The 18,520-nt window shown below is 30.5% G+C and overlaps 1 long non-coding RNA gene across 1 annotated transcript; it reads left to right on the forward strand.

The window, feature by feature from the left end:
• Positions 1–6,637: 6,637 nt before the first annotated feature.
• On the forward strand, positions 6,638–15,236 carry LOC134257379 (uncharacterized). Its single transcript, XR_009989908.1, has 3 exons — positions 6,638–6,723; positions 7,562–7,738; positions 15,189–15,236. It is a non-coding gene; the product is annotated as an uncharacterized LOC134257379 (long non-coding RNA).
• Positions 15,237–18,520: the final 3,284 nt, after the last annotated feature.

Genomic DNA, 18,520 nt, shown 5'->3' on the forward strand with positions numbered 1-18,520 from the left:
ATCTACCCAAGGGAAGAACCTAGCTGTCTTCACATCTCGCAGTGGATTTGAACTCGATCACTCCTTTCTCTAACCACTGCAACGTATTGTGCTTTTGATGTAGAACAAGTAATTAATCATTGCCTTGATTCTAGACCATACAGTGAAGTTATATAGAAGCTTAACCAATACTTGTCTATGAACTTATAGTCAAAGTCGAAAATATGAATATTTAAATTGAAACGGGAAAACAAGCGGACAGACAGACGTTAAACAAAATATGGTCAGAAGAGTTTATTGGAACTTTTAGCTCAGAGAGCTAATTAAAAAGAGACAATAAAAATTAGGAGCATTTTTCATACCATTTATTGCCTAATTATAACAACACACTATCTAAACATTTCAGATATAATATAGACAGCTTTAATCTTTAAATGTTTTATAAATTACAATGACGATGGGCATAAATATGTTCAGAATAATTTGAGAGCATGTAGACATGAAACATGAAATGATGAAAAAGACCATAGTAAAATGATATTAAAACAAAACACTCTGTTGTAGAGAAAAGTAACAATACACATAAAGTTACACATTAAGAGAAAAAATTAATGTTGCCCGCACGCGAGAAAGAAAAGATCAACGAACTATGTCAAAGAGCATTCACGTATTTTAATGATTGTTAAAACAAAAAAACCCAGATATTTAAAGAAAAATGTTATTATTTATAGCCATGTCCCTTGCTATATCTGACTGGATCAAACCCCCATTAAAGTTTACAATGACCATCAACGGGTAAGTTGATACAGGAAAAGCAAAAAATGGTTTGCAAGACTACAACATATTTTGAAAACAAACAAAAAGAATGAAAAAAGACTTATTTAAACATTGAAATACATATGGTGTAAACCTATTGCATCAAGAATTCGGATGCATTTTATTAGCGCTCAGAAAAAATCGTGATATCTTATGGAATAATTATTTAGCAATGGAAGCAAAACTCATGCTCGACTTAAGAGAGAATGTGTATGCATTAAATAACAAACACCTACTATAAACAAATATAAATATACGCTTACATAAAAAAAAACTTGAATATAAATTACATATAAATCCAAATAAAATGTATTTAATCTGTACATTAAGATGTTCAATTTATCTTTAATAACTTAGATAATAAGTCCAAATTTTAATTCCTTTTTGACGCCATATTTACATATGAACAAGGGTTCAATATTGGCTAATCGTGTATATTTGTTGAAATTCGAAGCCGGGGGTGGGGGGATAGAAAACTATTCAGCCTTGAAAGCAATCTCCGAAAAGAATTTCATTCTCTGATAAAAAGAAATAAACATTTTTAACTAATTAAGAAATCCCTCTATGTCCCCTTTTAATTCACTATAAAATCTTCCCCAATCCTTCTCTACTAATGTTACCAAATATTCACCAAAATGCAATAATTTCTCCATCCATGTTAACCTACTGAAATAATTCTTGAAATATAACGATTCAAAATCACGCTTGTCGGCAATTCGGTCGACCATAAACCCAGAGGTTCTGCACACCGAAGAAGCAATTTCATTATTAAAGAAATTCAGTGCGTCTAAAAGTGCGTGTACGATTGGAATTTCTTCTGCCACTTTCTTAAACAACGACAAGATCAGCTCCTTAAAAAGTTCCACGGAGAGCCTTTCAAAAATGTTAATTTCTCAAAAATGCAGCTCATATTGCACTTAAAATACTGGTTTCCAACAATTGTACTTTTCCTTCAACCATGCGCATCAAAACAAATAGAAAAAGACAATGATCGAGTGAATGTTCAAACCTTGTTCAAAGTTTGAACTCCCGTGGACATCTTTGTTGGTTTCCTACTAAACATTTGATTCCCGAATGATAATTTGTAGGAAATTATGTTCACATGAAGTCTCCCCTTCTAACTGACACACTATTGAAGAAGGTCTCCCTTTAAAAATCGCGCCATATAAATTGACTACAAATGCTAATATATTCTCTCTGAAATCTGAATGATCCTTCTTTCTCTAATTTAACCTACGAACAAAAATTGCTTGATTTCAAAGAGAAAGTCTTGTATAAATTTTAAGTCCTTTTTGATAAAGTTTGGAATTTATGGAAATTCAACTTTTTTTAAAATCTAGATATAGAATGTCTTTTATTTGTCCGGATATTGAGATATTGCGAACACGGTGCTAATCAATCGAGCAAATGGCTCACGAAAGATGAATACACCTGTAATTATTTTCTATTTTTGTTTTGTTGCCTTTTTGGTATAAAAATTCGAGCAATAAACGATAACCAATTTTAAATGATTTACCAGCGACAAATTAAAAAAAATTGAATGTATTGTTTAGAAAGAGGAATTTTTTTAAACACTTGGGAAACAAAAGATCGATCATATATTGTTCTGGTCTCTTTCAGAACATACATATCGATCGTATTAACATATTTTTGATAAATTAAACGAAAAATAATCAAAATCTATTTATTCATTAACTGGTTTGGTACAGTGGAGTGTATATTGTACACTACACATGTATTTTAGGTGCCGCCTTCATATCAAATAATGTTATAATTATATAAGTACATGTACCATAGTAACCCTACTCTACATGTAAGAGGTCATCTAGCATAATTTAAGGGTTAACCAAAGGTCAACATGTTCAAATGTTTATTTTTACGATGCCACCAAAGGTATGTTGTTTACAAAGTCAAAAATTTTACTTACAGTTAATAAACATATCACTCATCAACAGATAAAAAGTATCTTGATATCAAGTTAAAAAAAAATATTAATTGAGAAAAATATTTTTAAAATGCATGCATTTTTAGATATACCCAATTAAGTCCGAACTTTAAGTGAAAGCAATCTTTGCAGGAACAATAAATGTTTATCAATAAAGGGCAAGTTTGACTTCGATGACAACTGGAAAGTTCTTTCTCCATATTTTTTATACAATTGTTGAGATATGAAAAAAGTACATTTTTTTCTATGAAAATACCATAAAATATCTTCACAGGCGATAAAAGGAAATTCATTATGATGTAACTCTATGATCATCGATTTGACACATAGTTAATAAACCTTTCCTCATCTCACTTTCACCAGAAATTTAATGATTTCCCTAGACTTCTTCAACAAAAGCCATTAAATTGAAATACAGCTCGTGTCACACTTTTATTTATGCAGGAGTTCTAAGTTTTCCTACGCAGTTTATTGTTCTATTGAAAGTGAAGTGTACATTTTTCTAATAATAGACAGGTAAATCATGATTTAGTAATAGGAAATTGAAACTAGATCAATTTATTGTCGTTTGTTTTTCTGCCCATTCTCTTTCAATTTTCAAAGACCTTAAAAGCTTTTACGGGAAGCAGTTGAGAATTTTTTTTGATCAATTTTCATACGAATAACTTGAACGTTTTTATCCTTTTCCCTCAATATTCAAAGTATGCTTGAATTTTGAATTTGGGTTTTGCATTCCTTCCACTAATTAAATGTAAAGTTACATTTCAAGAAACAAACAAACAATCAACTACAATTCATTTTATTTTTAAGGACAGATGATACAAAAAATAGATGTCTGGATTGGTATATATTTTATGGTCTAATTTTATTACAAATGATGCAAACAATAGATTTAAAGAATTAAAGAATTTGTAAACCTTCTGCGATGTTCAAAAGTCCTCCCTTCTGTAACCATCCATACTGATCTAAAAAAATAATATAATTTTCACTTCAATTCCCATTTTTGTGAAATGTTGAATAAAAAATTAAAAACTACACGGTGAAACGTATTCATTTTACTCATGTAAACATGACCAAAATTGTTATTTTCAAATTTTTTGACAAATATTTGTTTGTATCATCCGTCCTTAAAGCAGTTATGATAGTCGATGCACTTTCGATCAATCCTCGTATGATGCATAAATAAATGAATATATGCGATAGACGTATATTTTTAAAAGATAAAACGTCAACATTTTACAGATTAAAAACATATTACTTTATATATAAAATAAGATTATTTTAAAACATTTATTTAATAACAATTTACAAGTCATTATACAAAAAAAGTCATGGTAGATTCTGCAAAGTAGTCAACAATTTTGTTTTTATTATCATTCATTTCCCAACCCCAACCTAACCCTCCAACTTTTTATTTTGTATATATGTAAATATGTTCCTGTACCTCATATACCATTGTATGGTCTCAGTGTAGATAAACAAACAAAAATCTTTTCCCATTTACAAAAAAAAAAAAAAAAAAAAAAAAAAAAAAAAATAGACAGGTAAACGATGGTCTTTAGTTTGATTGGTTTCTATTAAATGCGTACCTATCACGAACGATGAACAAAATATTCCTAAAAAAATACAATGGCGTTGCTTCAATTAATAGAACTGTCTGCAATTCTCACAAGGTATTTTAAATACCGTGACTATTGATAGGTATACTGCAATAAGCATGTCAATCATGAATTAAATATTTATTTACCTTTTAGTTGCCTTCTTCGGCAGAAACTACATAGGGATGAGTTTATTCATAGTTCAAAACCGAATAGGCCCAAAAATATGAAAATCATACAGAATTTCGTTTTCCTTTTAGATACATTCTTACTTATATCAGGAAATTTACAAGACAGTTATTCAAAATTGAGATTCGGTTACAGATTGGACAGAAAGATGATTGATTCCTATACCGAGTATAGCATACTAGACTGTGTAGAAGAATGTTTAAGAACCACGCGATGTAAATCTGTGAGTTATTACAAAGGAGCCAATTATTGTGAAATCAGTTATGAAAATGAAACTACTGCCCACGAAAAATACAAAGAAGACAAGGGGTGGATCTACGGCGAGCGAGAACATTGGGATCCTGTAAATATATTTTATTATTTATCAAAAAATTCTCAAATAAAACTAGTCAGTTTCACTTTATTGAATAAATGTTAGGGAATTATATAATATTTAACTTTACAGCGTGTTATAAAATCTCGAATAGAGGTTTTTTTTTCCGTAAATTACTATCAAATTAATTTAATTGTAGAAAATGGTATACACGCGAATGAAAATAGTAAAAAAAAATATGTTAAATGTTCTCTTTGAATACTGTGAAAAACAAATTTCATCTTATTCTACAGTATCCTCTTTATCATGATCTTGGATAGAAATTTTTGAAACGTATTATTACAAGAAATCTAGTGTTTGGAAATTAAGATACATTCTCTGTAATGACTTACAATTCTACGCAGAGCTGTGCAATGCATTGTATAAGAATTTCTCTAAATTCTCTATGATAAAAGTCTTTGATACCCTTAACTAAATTAGGGCAGAAATTGGTTGCCATATGCTACATGTATATAAAGTTTTAAATGGCATTTTTAAACATGTTTATAGCCCAATAGTTAACATATGCGACAAAGCAAGGAATTGACCACAATTGTTTCCTGACGTAAGATGCCGGATGTCTTAAATGCAATTTAAATATGCTTAGTAAATTAACTATTACATAAGTTACTATGGTGACAAATTATTCAAAGTCAAAAGAATTATTCATTGAATTGAAGTCATACACGTTAGAATAAAATACAATTAAAGGATAAAATGTGACCAAATAATCCAAATAAACCAAATAAGAAAAGAATCAAGAACCATATATCAAGAACAAATTGTTACATTCCATTTTGGTTGGTAATGGGTTGCCAACATTTATTACCATAGAGAATCGTCAAATTTACAACCTGTTTGTTTTAATATGATCCTATCTTTTACAAAAGCACATTCCTTATAACTGACGGTAAATTTTTAAAGGTATTGGTGGGGTCCTAATTTTTCCATGAAATACAGATTCTTTAAATAGAGCGTTGCTATGGATATAAGCAGATAATATATGCTTTTAAAAAGATCGGAAACTTTTTTTTGGCTCGTTAAATGTTGATTCCCAAAACTTTAATGATTGGTTTTAAATATCAGCTGAGCTGACTTTATTTTGACTATCATCCAATTCTCTAACTGGATTCAAAAGGCTGGCACACTGATTGAAAATTTATTTAAAGTTTACAAAATCGAATTAGATACGATTACACAAGCGTACAAACATGTGTACTAAGGATGCAATGAGTTAGAACATCGATATCCCCTTGCAAAGAGCATATTTAAATACAAAGCAGAATTCATTATCGATACCCGTGCAACTTATCAACACCCTTTCGCACAAAGGACTGTTAAACAATATACATATATATTCCTCAATTCCGATGCAACGAAATAACAAATTCATAGAAAATATTTTTGCTTCTTAACAGTTATTAAATGAATAAGAAAAGCATATTTTTGCTTTATATATTAACGCATTTTTATTTTTAACATATTGTGAATACTGGTATAACAAAAAAAAAAAAAAAATCAAAAACAAACTTTTATAAAGAAGGACATGTTCACGCAGGATTTTAATTATCAGAAAAAGTATTTTAGAATCACAAAATTATAAAACAACAACAACAAAAAAGTTTGATATTTGCAATCAATAAAAATAATATTTTAACTCCCGCTTGCCTACGAGCTACCGTAGTTTATTTCAATGAATGCAAAAAATAGATATTGGGAATTCATGACTCACTTAATATTTTATGTCTTACAGAAAACAACAGGATTTTGTTCAGAAGCAAAGTGCGAAGAAAATGAAAAATGCATTCCACTTTCCCTTGGAAATCATAAGTGTATACTATCAGGTCAGTTTGTTTGTTGCGAATTCTTTTCAGGTATTTTTACCCACAAAATCATAGGCCTTATTGGCCAGCAATAGGTTATTAGAATAAATGAACTTTTTGTGCCTGTATACGGGTCGCAGTATATTATTTCTATATTTATCCATAAACCTGGATAGTAATTGGCTTTATCGAGATCTTTGCAAATATTTAATAGTTGTCTGACTTGTCAGAATATCATAAGAATTAAGAGAATATTCGTTTTATAATTAATTATACATTTGAATTATGGACACCTAAAATCAATCTAAAGAAAAAAAAATGGACAAGAACAACACAAAAGGGAGCATTCCAATTAAAAGAGTTATCAAAAGATGAAGATAACCTTTGACATTGATTCTGATGCAAGACGGATATTGCTTCTTATGCAGATACTGTCACTTCCATTTCTCACAGAACAAAGTTATCCAACACCCCATTCACAGTTAAACCCTCTTAACCTTCCACACACAAGGGAATCATTATATATTCATTCAAATCACACTGCGAGGGGATAATCAATAGAATAATGTACATTTCATAATTTGGCGCATTCAAAATGTCGCGCAATCAACGAAAATGATATTGTTCGTTATCATGAATAAATGCTAAACATGCCCGTGCCATACATGTACATTGTACATGTATATCAAATGATTTTGCTGTGGTATTAATCAAATAACGCAACTTTATCCGTGCAAAAGTAGCCTAAAATATGAAGTAATCTTTTCTTTAAGTACACATATACAATATTGAAAAATGTATCATAACAAAAAAAAACTTATGCACCGCTAAAATCTAAATTATTTTTGAATGTAAACAGACTGTGGAATGCCTCCGTTTGTATATGGCTCTGACTCGAATAGTTTGGAAAGATGGGACGCAATAGGAATATACAGACAGATACATCTACAGTGTCACAAATATATTTTCAAGAAAAAGGGTTCTGGAATGCTCGGATGTTCTACAAATGGTAACTGGACAAAAAATCTGAGTTGTGGTATGATATATTATTTTACATTATGATAAACTTTATATCAAAATAACCTACATGGACGAGTTCTAAGCTCAAGGAGGGATTTAATTCTATCAGCAATAGTTTAACAAAAAGGAAGACGAGGGTTTTCTTATTAACCGAAATTTTAATTAGAAAGTAAAACAGAATTAACATGCAAACTCAACTAAAGAATAAATCTGCGCATTCAATCATTAAGTCTCAAAATGCACTTAGAAATATATGACATTTTATGCATAAAAATACTTTTTCAATATCTTTAACTGAGTTTGAAAAAATTATTCATAGAATATAAAAACGTATGTTTTATCTGTTTTATTTTGTTTCTCTTTTATTTTGTTTCTTTCGAAAGCCGATTGTGGACAGTTAAATGAAACGGATATTTTTTTTTTATTTTGTGCTTAATTGCAATAATTTTTGGCAAAAGACTGCATTTATTCGCAATAATTATTGCTTGTAAACGCAAAAGATTGCGATTAATCGCAAAAAATAATTGCGTTTAAACGCAAAGTGCTATGCGATTAATCGCTATAATTCGTTTAAAAGCAATATAATTTTTGGGTTTAATCGCAATAATCTCTGTGTTTAAACGCAATACTATTGCTTTTGAACGCAATACTTTTGCAATTATAAACGCAATATTTATAATATTACAATTAAAAGCAATATTTTGTAGCATTTAACCGCAATATGTTTTTGCGTTTCAACGCAATTCTCTTTTAATTGAGTTTTAACGCAATAATCTTTGTTTTTAAAAGCAATCATTTATATTGATATTTGAATAGTGCAATGAACCTACGCATACTGATATTTTTTTTCTTTCTTTCCTGTACAGTAACTTATTAAGAGAATTGTGTATTGTTTAGCTTTATAGCATAAGATTCTTCTGAACAAGCATTTTCTGAATGATTAAATCATAGGTGTTTATTTAAAGAGGAGGAAGAATTGTCAGTCTTTAAAAAGAAAGACAACCTAAGAACGAAACATAGCTTTAGTTTCTATAGATATATATATTCTCTTACAAAATCAAAATTAAATTCCTATCTTGTTGTTTCCTTCTACCTTTACACTTTGAAACTATGCAAAAAAGTTTAAAGGATTTTTGAAATAAAAGACTGAAGAAGTAAAATAGTGGAGAAAAAACCCATCACGACTAATGAAATGTTTAGACTTATGCAGATGTACATATCAGGTATATGATATTCACAACCTTTCCTGTGATCACATACAGCAAACACAAGAACACGAGAACTTATGAGAATCATATGAAATCAAAATTAAAATCAGATAAAAACAGATTGCATATGTACTACAAAATTGATGTCTATTAATACCGCTGAACATTCTTAATTATCTGTGATGCGTAAGAAATTGATTAAAGGCTTCATTAAAAAAAATATACATTATTGCGTTTAAGTGCAAAAAATTATTGTGTCTAAATGCCAAAAAAAATTGCGATTAAAAGCAATATTATTGCGATTTAACAAAATATTATAATTGCAAGTAATCGCGATAATACTGTGTAGAGGGAAATGTTGCTCACGATTTCTTTCACCCCTTTCGCCCTACCCTGATTTGGACGAATTTGAAACGGGGCGAACTCAAATAATACAGTATAATTTCTTAACCAGTACTATGACTGGGCGAATTTAAAACGGGGCAAAATTGTTTGCCAGTGTGAAAGGGCGAAAATAACATGGGGCGAAAATAACCCTGTATACAGTTTTGCGATTAAACACAACATTATTGCGTTTAATCGCAATATTATTGCGTTAAGGGCAAAAATTATTGCGATAAAACGCAAAATATAATTGCGTTTAAACTAAAAAATTATTGCATTTACGCGCAAAGAACTTTGCATTAATTTAAAGGCAATAATTTTTGCGAAATTGCAATATTTTCTCTTTAAACACCCAATTTAATGTTTATTTTGATTGACAGGCCGTCTACCTGTGCTACCTGATAATCTGAGTTTGCATGTTTTGAAGACAACTGCCCGGTCAGGCGTCGAACACTTTCATGTTCCCGCCCGGTATACACAGGGGGTTAAATAACCAGTTATGTTGGTAATTTTAGGTAAAAAAAAAATAATTGAGGGGAGATAATTTGATTAAAGATTGACTGAATAAAATATTTGCTTTTAATCCTCATTTGTAAGAATATGTCGTCCGAGATAGCTATAGAATTAAAGCCGTCCAAAGAAACTATTTCAAAATTTACTTGCCCTAATATTGAAAGTGCAATTTACTATTAAAATCTGTTAAAATTTTAATAAAAAGCGGGATATAATTGATAGGATATATAAAATATTCAGCACTAACAGCATGGTTTACAAACGATGTTTTATCTCCGTATAAGGGATACAATCTATGCAATGTTAATAGGTGATGTTGTAAAGAAATGATGGAATTCTTGCTCGAATTTTCTCTGACATCTGTGTAAATTCGTAATGAAAAGTTGAAGTTAACGAACAGAGATCGTTCTTTGCGGTTCTTAAAAGGAAATATTTCAAACAATACATTTTTGTTAGCACACAAACACTGAGAAATATTGAATATCTTGGGCAATATTGTGCCAGAAGATAAAAAAATATTCCGATCGTGGTAAATGTTCACACGACGGATAAATGGATTTTTTGAATTTAAATATCCACACTTATTAGATCATGGTGATATCTTTTATTGGAGATTTAAAAAAATATAAAGATATGATTCCTTTTTTACTCGTGACCATTTCTTTATTTTGACAAACAAAATTATAAATGAGATATTTTTTGATATTTCTTACCTTACAAAGGTAACAATGAATGTGCTTAGTTTACAAATACATTTTATATTGAAAAAATCAAATTAAATTAAGTTTGTAGTTTCACTCAAAATCTGACACGAAAGACGTTATGTTGTCCCTGATTAACAAACATAGACTTCCTGTGTATTTACTACGTGTACAGAGATTTTTGACATCTTGGGTATTAGGGGTCTCCAGGTAAATAGCATCACTCTTACATAGACCACTACCCCACCTCAGGTAACCGTACGGTAAAAAAATTGGGTCTTTAAACGCAAGAATTATTACGACAAAAAGCAATGTTTTGCCGTTAAACACAAGAATTTATGCGATTAAACGCAATAAAAAAATATTTCTTTCTCTGAACTGGCCACAACGGGCTTCCGTAGTTTCTCATCCTTTGTGGAAGATACTTAAAGGTGCATGGAAACAGATTTGAAATTAATATTTACTGTATAATATTACGACTTCTATAGATTAATAGCATTTCACACAAAAATAAATAAAAAATCTTATTTCATCTAAAAGTTATTCAAACTTTAAAGTTTTAGACGAGTTTGATTGACACATCCTTGCATTCTCACAAATTTTAATATTATTCTTAATACTTAGGAAAAGTGGCCATCTTCGAATTCTTTTGTATAAATTAAAAATATTAAAACTGTAATCCAGAAAATTCAGAATAAATATGTTCGAAAGCAAACCATACACACGATATATTTTAAGTCCGTGCAGTTGTGGTGAGTAGCATACATGTTAACTCTACCGATTTAGGCGGGAGTCTACCGCTTTTTCACTCCAACTCCCGCCTACCGATTTAATTCAGAAATCTACCGCTTTTCTACAAAAGTTTCGTCTAAAGTATTTTTGGTTGCTTGGGTATCCATTTTTGAAGCCACTCTCATAAAATCTCGTTAGATATCACGTGATTTGACTCGGAGGTATACAAACGCTTTTATTGTACCGATGTGTACATAGATTTCAAGCACGAATTTAACAACGACCATAGCACAAGATTACCAGTGATTACATTGGTTACGATAAATTAAGTCAACGTCACTGTCATGAAAAAGGAGATATAGCTTTAAAGAATTAGATGAAAATGTTTGACATCGTCTATAAAAGCACAGGAGCTCCCAATTTTATCGATAAAGTCAATAGAAATCACTCGATTGACCTTGGCAAGCCATGTGGCATATCTCTACTTTCGTTTTCGATCATCGCGGGAAATCTGATTTATATGACGAAAGTTAGGAACTTGTTTTAGATCTAGTTTAAACCATGTCATCATTTGCTTTATTTACAACTGAATGAACATTCAGAATTATTGATTCTAGGCTATATCAGCAAAGATCACTCTTCAAAAGGCTAAGTTAAACAGCCAATCCAAGCAAAATGATGAGCATGAAAATATTTGAATTTGTACAATTTATATCAAACTTAAGGTGTTTCTGTCTTCTTCTTTGCAGTTGATATTTAAGATTAATTATTGTAGGTTTCATTTAGGCTATATACATGTATATTACATGAAATGTATCGATAATCCAAGCATAAAACAACGTGCGCACAATGCTACCGCTTTTGAGGTCTGAATCTCCCTATTTTTCATCACAATAGGTTAACATGTATGTGAGTAGACTTTAACGATCGAACGCACCCGGTGAATCTTAAATATCAACAATAATAGAGCTCGTGCCCTGTTTACCCAAACCTGTGTACGTTTCACGGGGTGTGATCAATTTGCTAAACTCTGTACACAACACTTAGCTCGGAATGACGATACTTGTGAAGGAGTTTTGCTTTCCAACATTTCTACTCTGAATATAATTATTTTTCTGGATTAAAGTTTAAATATTTTTCAATAATACACAATAAGATTGCCACTTTTCCTAAGTATTTTGAATAAAAGTAAATTTTGTGAGAGTGCAAGGATGTGTCAATCAAACACATCCAAAAAGAAGAAGGTATGGTTTAAGCTTTATTGTTCCCTAAAAATGTTATGTCATCAAAAGTTTTGAAACTTGCTTAAATATTAGTTAAGTATATGACTTTGATAAACCAGAAAAGAATATGACACAAAGAATTACCTTTCTGCAAATATGACGTCATAAATGTGATGTATTTCTGTAAGAAGAAGGTATGGTTTCCATACAAATTTTGCCCTGTGATTTTCTAAAAAATGAAACTGGTGTAAAAGTTGAAAACTCATGCTTTTTAAATAATTGAAATTCAATGCAGAAAAATCATACAAGTCATTTTTCTCACATGTGTTTTTAAATGCTAATTATGATGTCATAAACATGTGCATTTTCCCGTATTTTCTTAAAAAGTTGCAGAAGACAACAATTTTCAATGGAATTTTCTTTCAGATAACATTGTCCACAGGCATCGCCCACAAAGATCTTGAGATATGTGATTTGTTATTGAATTTTGCACAAAATATCAAAAAATTAACGTGGGCGACGCCTGTGGACACTGTTCTCTAAAGGAAAATCACCCTTGAAATGTGCCATTTTGAGGCTTTTTCTGTTGAAAATAGAGAAATGCTTCACATTAATGACGTCACATTTGCAGAATGGTAAACCTTCATGCCATATTCTTTCCTGATTTATCAGAGTCATTTATTTACTAATATATAAGAAAGTTTCAAAACTTTTTGACGTCATTACATTTTTAAGGCGCAATAAAGCTAAAAGAATACCTTCTTCTTTGGACAGAAAAAGCCTCAAATTAGCCAATTTCAAGGGTAATTTTCCTTTAGAAAATAGTGTCCACTGCCGTCGCCGAATTGAATTTTTTGATATGTTGTGCAAAAAACAGTAACAAATTACATATTTTAAAATCTTTGTGGGCGATGACTGTGGACAATATTTTCTGAAAGAAAATTCCATTGAAAATTGATGTCTTCTGCAACCTTTGAAGAAAATACGGGAAAATAAACATGTTTATGACGTCACAATAAGCATTTGAAAACATGTATGAGAAAAATGATTTGTATAATTTTTCTGCATGGAATATCAATGACTCAGAAAGCATTAATTTCATCTTTTACACCAGTTTTATTTTTTAGAAAATCACAGGGCAAGAATTGTATAGAAACCATACTTTGTTCTTTTTCAATAACTTTTAGATGAAATAAGTTTTCAAATTTATTTTTGTGTAAAATGCTATCAAAATACAGAAGTCGTAATATTAAACAGATAATATTAACTTCAAATCTGTATCCATGCACCTTTAAAACTTTGAAGTGAAATAAATATTACTACATGTAACAGAATTTGATGTCGAGTTTTCCGCATTATAAATAAATTCTAAATGGCAGTATATTTGACAAATACGAGGGTTGATCCAAAAGTAATGTCACAAGTTCGATAAAATAGCTGCCTGTCGACGAAAAACAACAAAATTATTAATTATGAAATTTACATATATTTTAAATCAGACCTAAAAATTTCAATTCAACATGATTTATACTTTTCAAAAATATCGGATTTTATACAACGTGCGGTTATGGTAGTCGCCACACCTAAATAACGTCATATGACGGATAAGTGCCGTCATACATTTTGACCCTTCCCTTTGTTTCATTAACAACATATTTGAGATCCAAGAACACGTTCACAAAATTTCACTTTCTTATGGTAAACTTGATACCAGTCGTACACTCACTCTTTTCATAATTAATTCTTCTGTCAAAATTATTTGAAAAGTAGTATAAGACCAACTTAAAATTTCACATATCGCCCTAACCGTCTGTCTTTTTTAACAACGTCACACAACATAGATTGTTTCCGTCTGTCCTCCCATCTTTCGGTCTTCTTGTCATCTGTTGAGCAGTGAGCATTCAATGACTCATCAACCACCCGAGACCGCTGAAACTATCTAAACAAGTCTCTTATTTACATTCTTTCCTCTGTGAGTCTGGTATATCAACGTAACTGTCTCTACTGGTGATTTCTCCATTTTGAAGCAAAATGCATTACAATTTGTTTTGGCTTTTTTATCCATTTTGACATTTCCCTTTTTCAATGCACCGGAGTAAAACAATGATGTTTTTGAAAAACAAATAGCAATTAAGTCATAATTTTCAACTTAACACCAGAAAATGATGTACAGTTTTGTCTTTAAAAATATTTTTTGATTAGACGCTTTTAAAAGATGTTTTTTAATGTGTTTGTCTTTTTTATTCTAAAAAAAGTACACTTAAATTTGTGACGTTCGGTTGTGACGCGGCGACACCCCATATGTTCTCTTTTTTAAACACCTATAAAATAAATTCAGTTAAACATTATTGAACAAAAATTTCAATTTTAATTAGATTTATATTTGTGCATCTTTTGGTATATAATATTTGATAATATGGCGCCAAATATAAAAGATATGGACACTGTGACAATACATTTGGATCATTTCTCGTACATGATTAATACATGCAAAAACGTTTTTTTAAATTGTCTCAAAATAACATGCACTGAAAATTAATTTGGGAGAGCATTTAAATACTAAGATCTGTGAACTTTTAAAATTCCCCCCCCCCCCCCCGAAAAACTGTTTATCGACAAGACTATTTTCAGCGCATGCTTTTTTCCCCAAACATTACGCCCTACAAGTGTGATAATTTTCTATTTTCCTTTTATATTTTTCCTAGATTTTCAAGAAGTATGGGTACCCTTTAAAGGCCACTTGTATATGGTTCCCAAAACAAATTCAAAGGGATATTCTGCTACGGTATGTCACAAAATCGTATAAAAATTCAAAACTCTGAAAACCTCTCATGTTCTCATTAGTGTTTTTTTTTTATAATACATCAATGTTGCAATCATCTTTTAAAGTTACTTACAGAAAAATAAAAGTGTATCAAATTTTATTTCACACTCCCGAAAAAAAGCCTCGGGTATTAATCTACGAAAGCCCAGAAGGCTCATTCGAAATTCAAATTTCGAGATTCAAGATCCAGATTAACCAATCAGAAGCGGGTTCAAGATTTGATTACTCCCCTTTAATATGATTTAACTATCAAGAAATCGTTTAATCTGTAAATGACAAATAAGTCATTCAATAAAATTACAATGCAAGAAAGAGTGTTATTTATATAAGAAGGAAAGTTAAATAATCGTTGAATTTTTGATCAGCAAGATATACTTCAATTAATATTATAGCTTCTTAAATATTAAATAGAATACATATATCAGGATTATATATATATTTGTATTGTCTACTTTGATTACTGGTTTGATGACGTATAAATTAAGTTATGAATACATGGCAAGTGTCTAAAGGTTAACAATAAACCCACCCTCCCCTACCCACCCCGCCTGCCCATTTTTCCCAACACACTGAAAGGCTTGAAACTTGAAAGACGACGTACTATTGATAAAGAAAAACCGTGTTCGTTTTCCTGATAGAGGAAATACATAAAAATTAAGTATTTAATTACTCATCTTCATCTAAGGCTTTGTTTTCTTGAATTGATTAAAAATCATATCTACAATACAGCTTTGTGGCAACGCACTTTGAAAAAATTACGCACTTTGAAAAAAAATTTCAAAGTGCGTTAAAATTGGGACAAAATCAACGCACTTTGAAAATTTTTTTCAAAGTGCGTTAAATTTGGGACCAACTCAACGCACTTTGAAAAAAAAAAGTGCGTTAAGAGTCTACATCAATATATTTTACCATGGAGAATCTTAATGCACTTTGAAAAAAAAAAATCAAATTTTTATCACGGAAAGATTTTATTTGATATTTATCTTTCAAAAAACTAAGCCCAACCCTAACCTCAAAAATGAATTGATTTTACTTCCGTCGAAAAGAGGAAAAGAGGAAAAGACGGGTATAAGATCCCTAAATCCAAATCTTTTTAATCTTTCCAATACATAGGTGTCGGTAACAAACGGGGGAGTGGAGCAATAAACCTAAAAAGGGTACGCTGCATTTTCAATGCTTATACGATGTATATATCTTTACAAAATAAGTGGGGGGCTTAGCCCCCCTCCCCTCCCCTGGCCCTTTGCCCAGTCTCGATGTCTATGCTATACTCAAAGCATTCATATAATTATGTATTTACCTAACTGGTATGACGTTAAAAACTTTCAATAATAAATGAGTTAATTAAAACAGATGAAAACTAGAAATTTTTAAGTACAGTAAAACGTATGAGAGAGAAAGAATTATCATATAGTTTTGAACAATCAAATTGGCCCCTTTTTATTATGATAAATGCTAAGTTGCTTGAAGCTGTCCTCTGTTAGTGCCCCCTATACACCTTTACATCTACTAATCAAAGACTAGAATTAAAAAAAAAAAAGAAGAAACGAATTAATGAACTTAAACAATCGTCACTCTTTTTTTCAAGACCCTTTAGTTTTCCCTTTTATATTATCAAAACCTTATATATTTAAAACTTCAACATCTCAGGTCCTACAGTGACTTTATCATAAAAAAGTTATCAAAACAGGATCTGTTATTTATCATTATGATACCGATTATTTGAAGGAATAATGATCAATCTTTACATTTTTTTCAAAGTGCATTAATATGGTCGATATTAACGCACTTTGAAAAAAAATTATTTTTTTCAAAGTGCGTAAGCTTGGTCCCAAATTTTAAGGCACTTTGAAAAAATTTTTCGAAGTGCGTAATTTTTCAAAGTGCGTTGTAACACAGCTCAACGATATGATTTAAATTAAATGCGGCGTGCGGCATTTATTTCATCTTTTATCAAATAGTAGATGAATTAGATTCAGAACTATATAGCGTTACGGTGTTATATTTTAGTCTCTGGCCATAGCTTTATGGCCAAAGACTAAAATATACTCTTATAAATCCTTATATAACGCTACAGTTCGATTCAGCAGTCAAATCTCACTGCACAAATGTACCCTTTATAAATGTAATGATATTCCCTTATATTATTGTGCAGATAGATACGATTCATAATATTTCATGTCTAATTATAATTAAATGCAACATTCTCCATCAGCAATATCCGCCGAAATATGGCTGAAATATTGCCGACTCGGCGTTAAACAATATAAATCAATCAATCCATCAGCAATGATCTGATGAAATAATATTAGTTGACCTACTTATTCAGCAAGTAATAGATATGGTCTGATCGTTACCATATAATATTCCATATTACGTATTTACTATTTTGTTAAATTAGAAAAATAAGATTATATATGTATTTTTCAAAATGTAATCCAAATTTTATTTTTATTTCGTTTTAATACATAAAACATTTTTTCTTGCATTATCATTTTAGCAAATGATCCATTTGTTATAAATATATTCAACGATTTCGTGATAGTAAAAAACTAACAAAGGGAAGTAATCAAAAGTTGAACCCGCTTTTGATTGGTTAGTTTGGATCTTGAATTTCGAAACTCGAATTTCGAATCTCGAATTTTGAATCTCGTATTTCGAAATTTGAATCTCGAATGAGCCTTCTGGGCTTTCGTATTAATCAATATATTTTAAAATAAGAAATATTAACCTCATTCATCGCGTAAGGTCAGCCTTGCGGGTTTATCAAAGAGCAAATATCTCAAATAACCTACCGGTAGCCTTTTCACGTCCACGCACTTTCAAAGCCACACAGTCGCAACGTCATCAAAAGCATTTAAAATTTTTCAGCTTAAATCAGAGTAATATTCTGTTTACTTAGTAATTATAGATATACATTCCATATGTATATTTCCTATAAATTTTGTGGAAATCTGTAGCAATCAAAATATCATAACATAGAGTATGGGCTATTAGGTGAAAGTATGCGTTTTATTTTTGACGCCACAGGTGTTGAACGCTGTGCAATTAAAAATCAATATCCAGCCTAACATTTAATACAGTTGTTGCCCTTCTATCATATATCATTGCTCTTTACTCGAATGATAAAACATAGTTTTTGAAAGAAAAAAAATCACATCTACGAAAGCCCAGAAGGCTCATTCGAGATTCGAGTTTCAAAATACGAGATTC

The sequence above is a fragment of the Saccostrea cucullata genome, unplaced genomic scaffold (assembly GCF_032062105.1).
Source record: "Saccostrea cucullata isolate Sc308-1 unplaced genomic scaffold, CSIRO_AGI_Scuc_v1 ctg918, whole genome shotgun sequence".
NCBI classification, from domain to species: domain Eukaryota; kingdom Metazoa; phylum Mollusca; class Bivalvia; order Ostreida; family Ostreidae; genus Saccostrea; species Saccostrea cuccullata.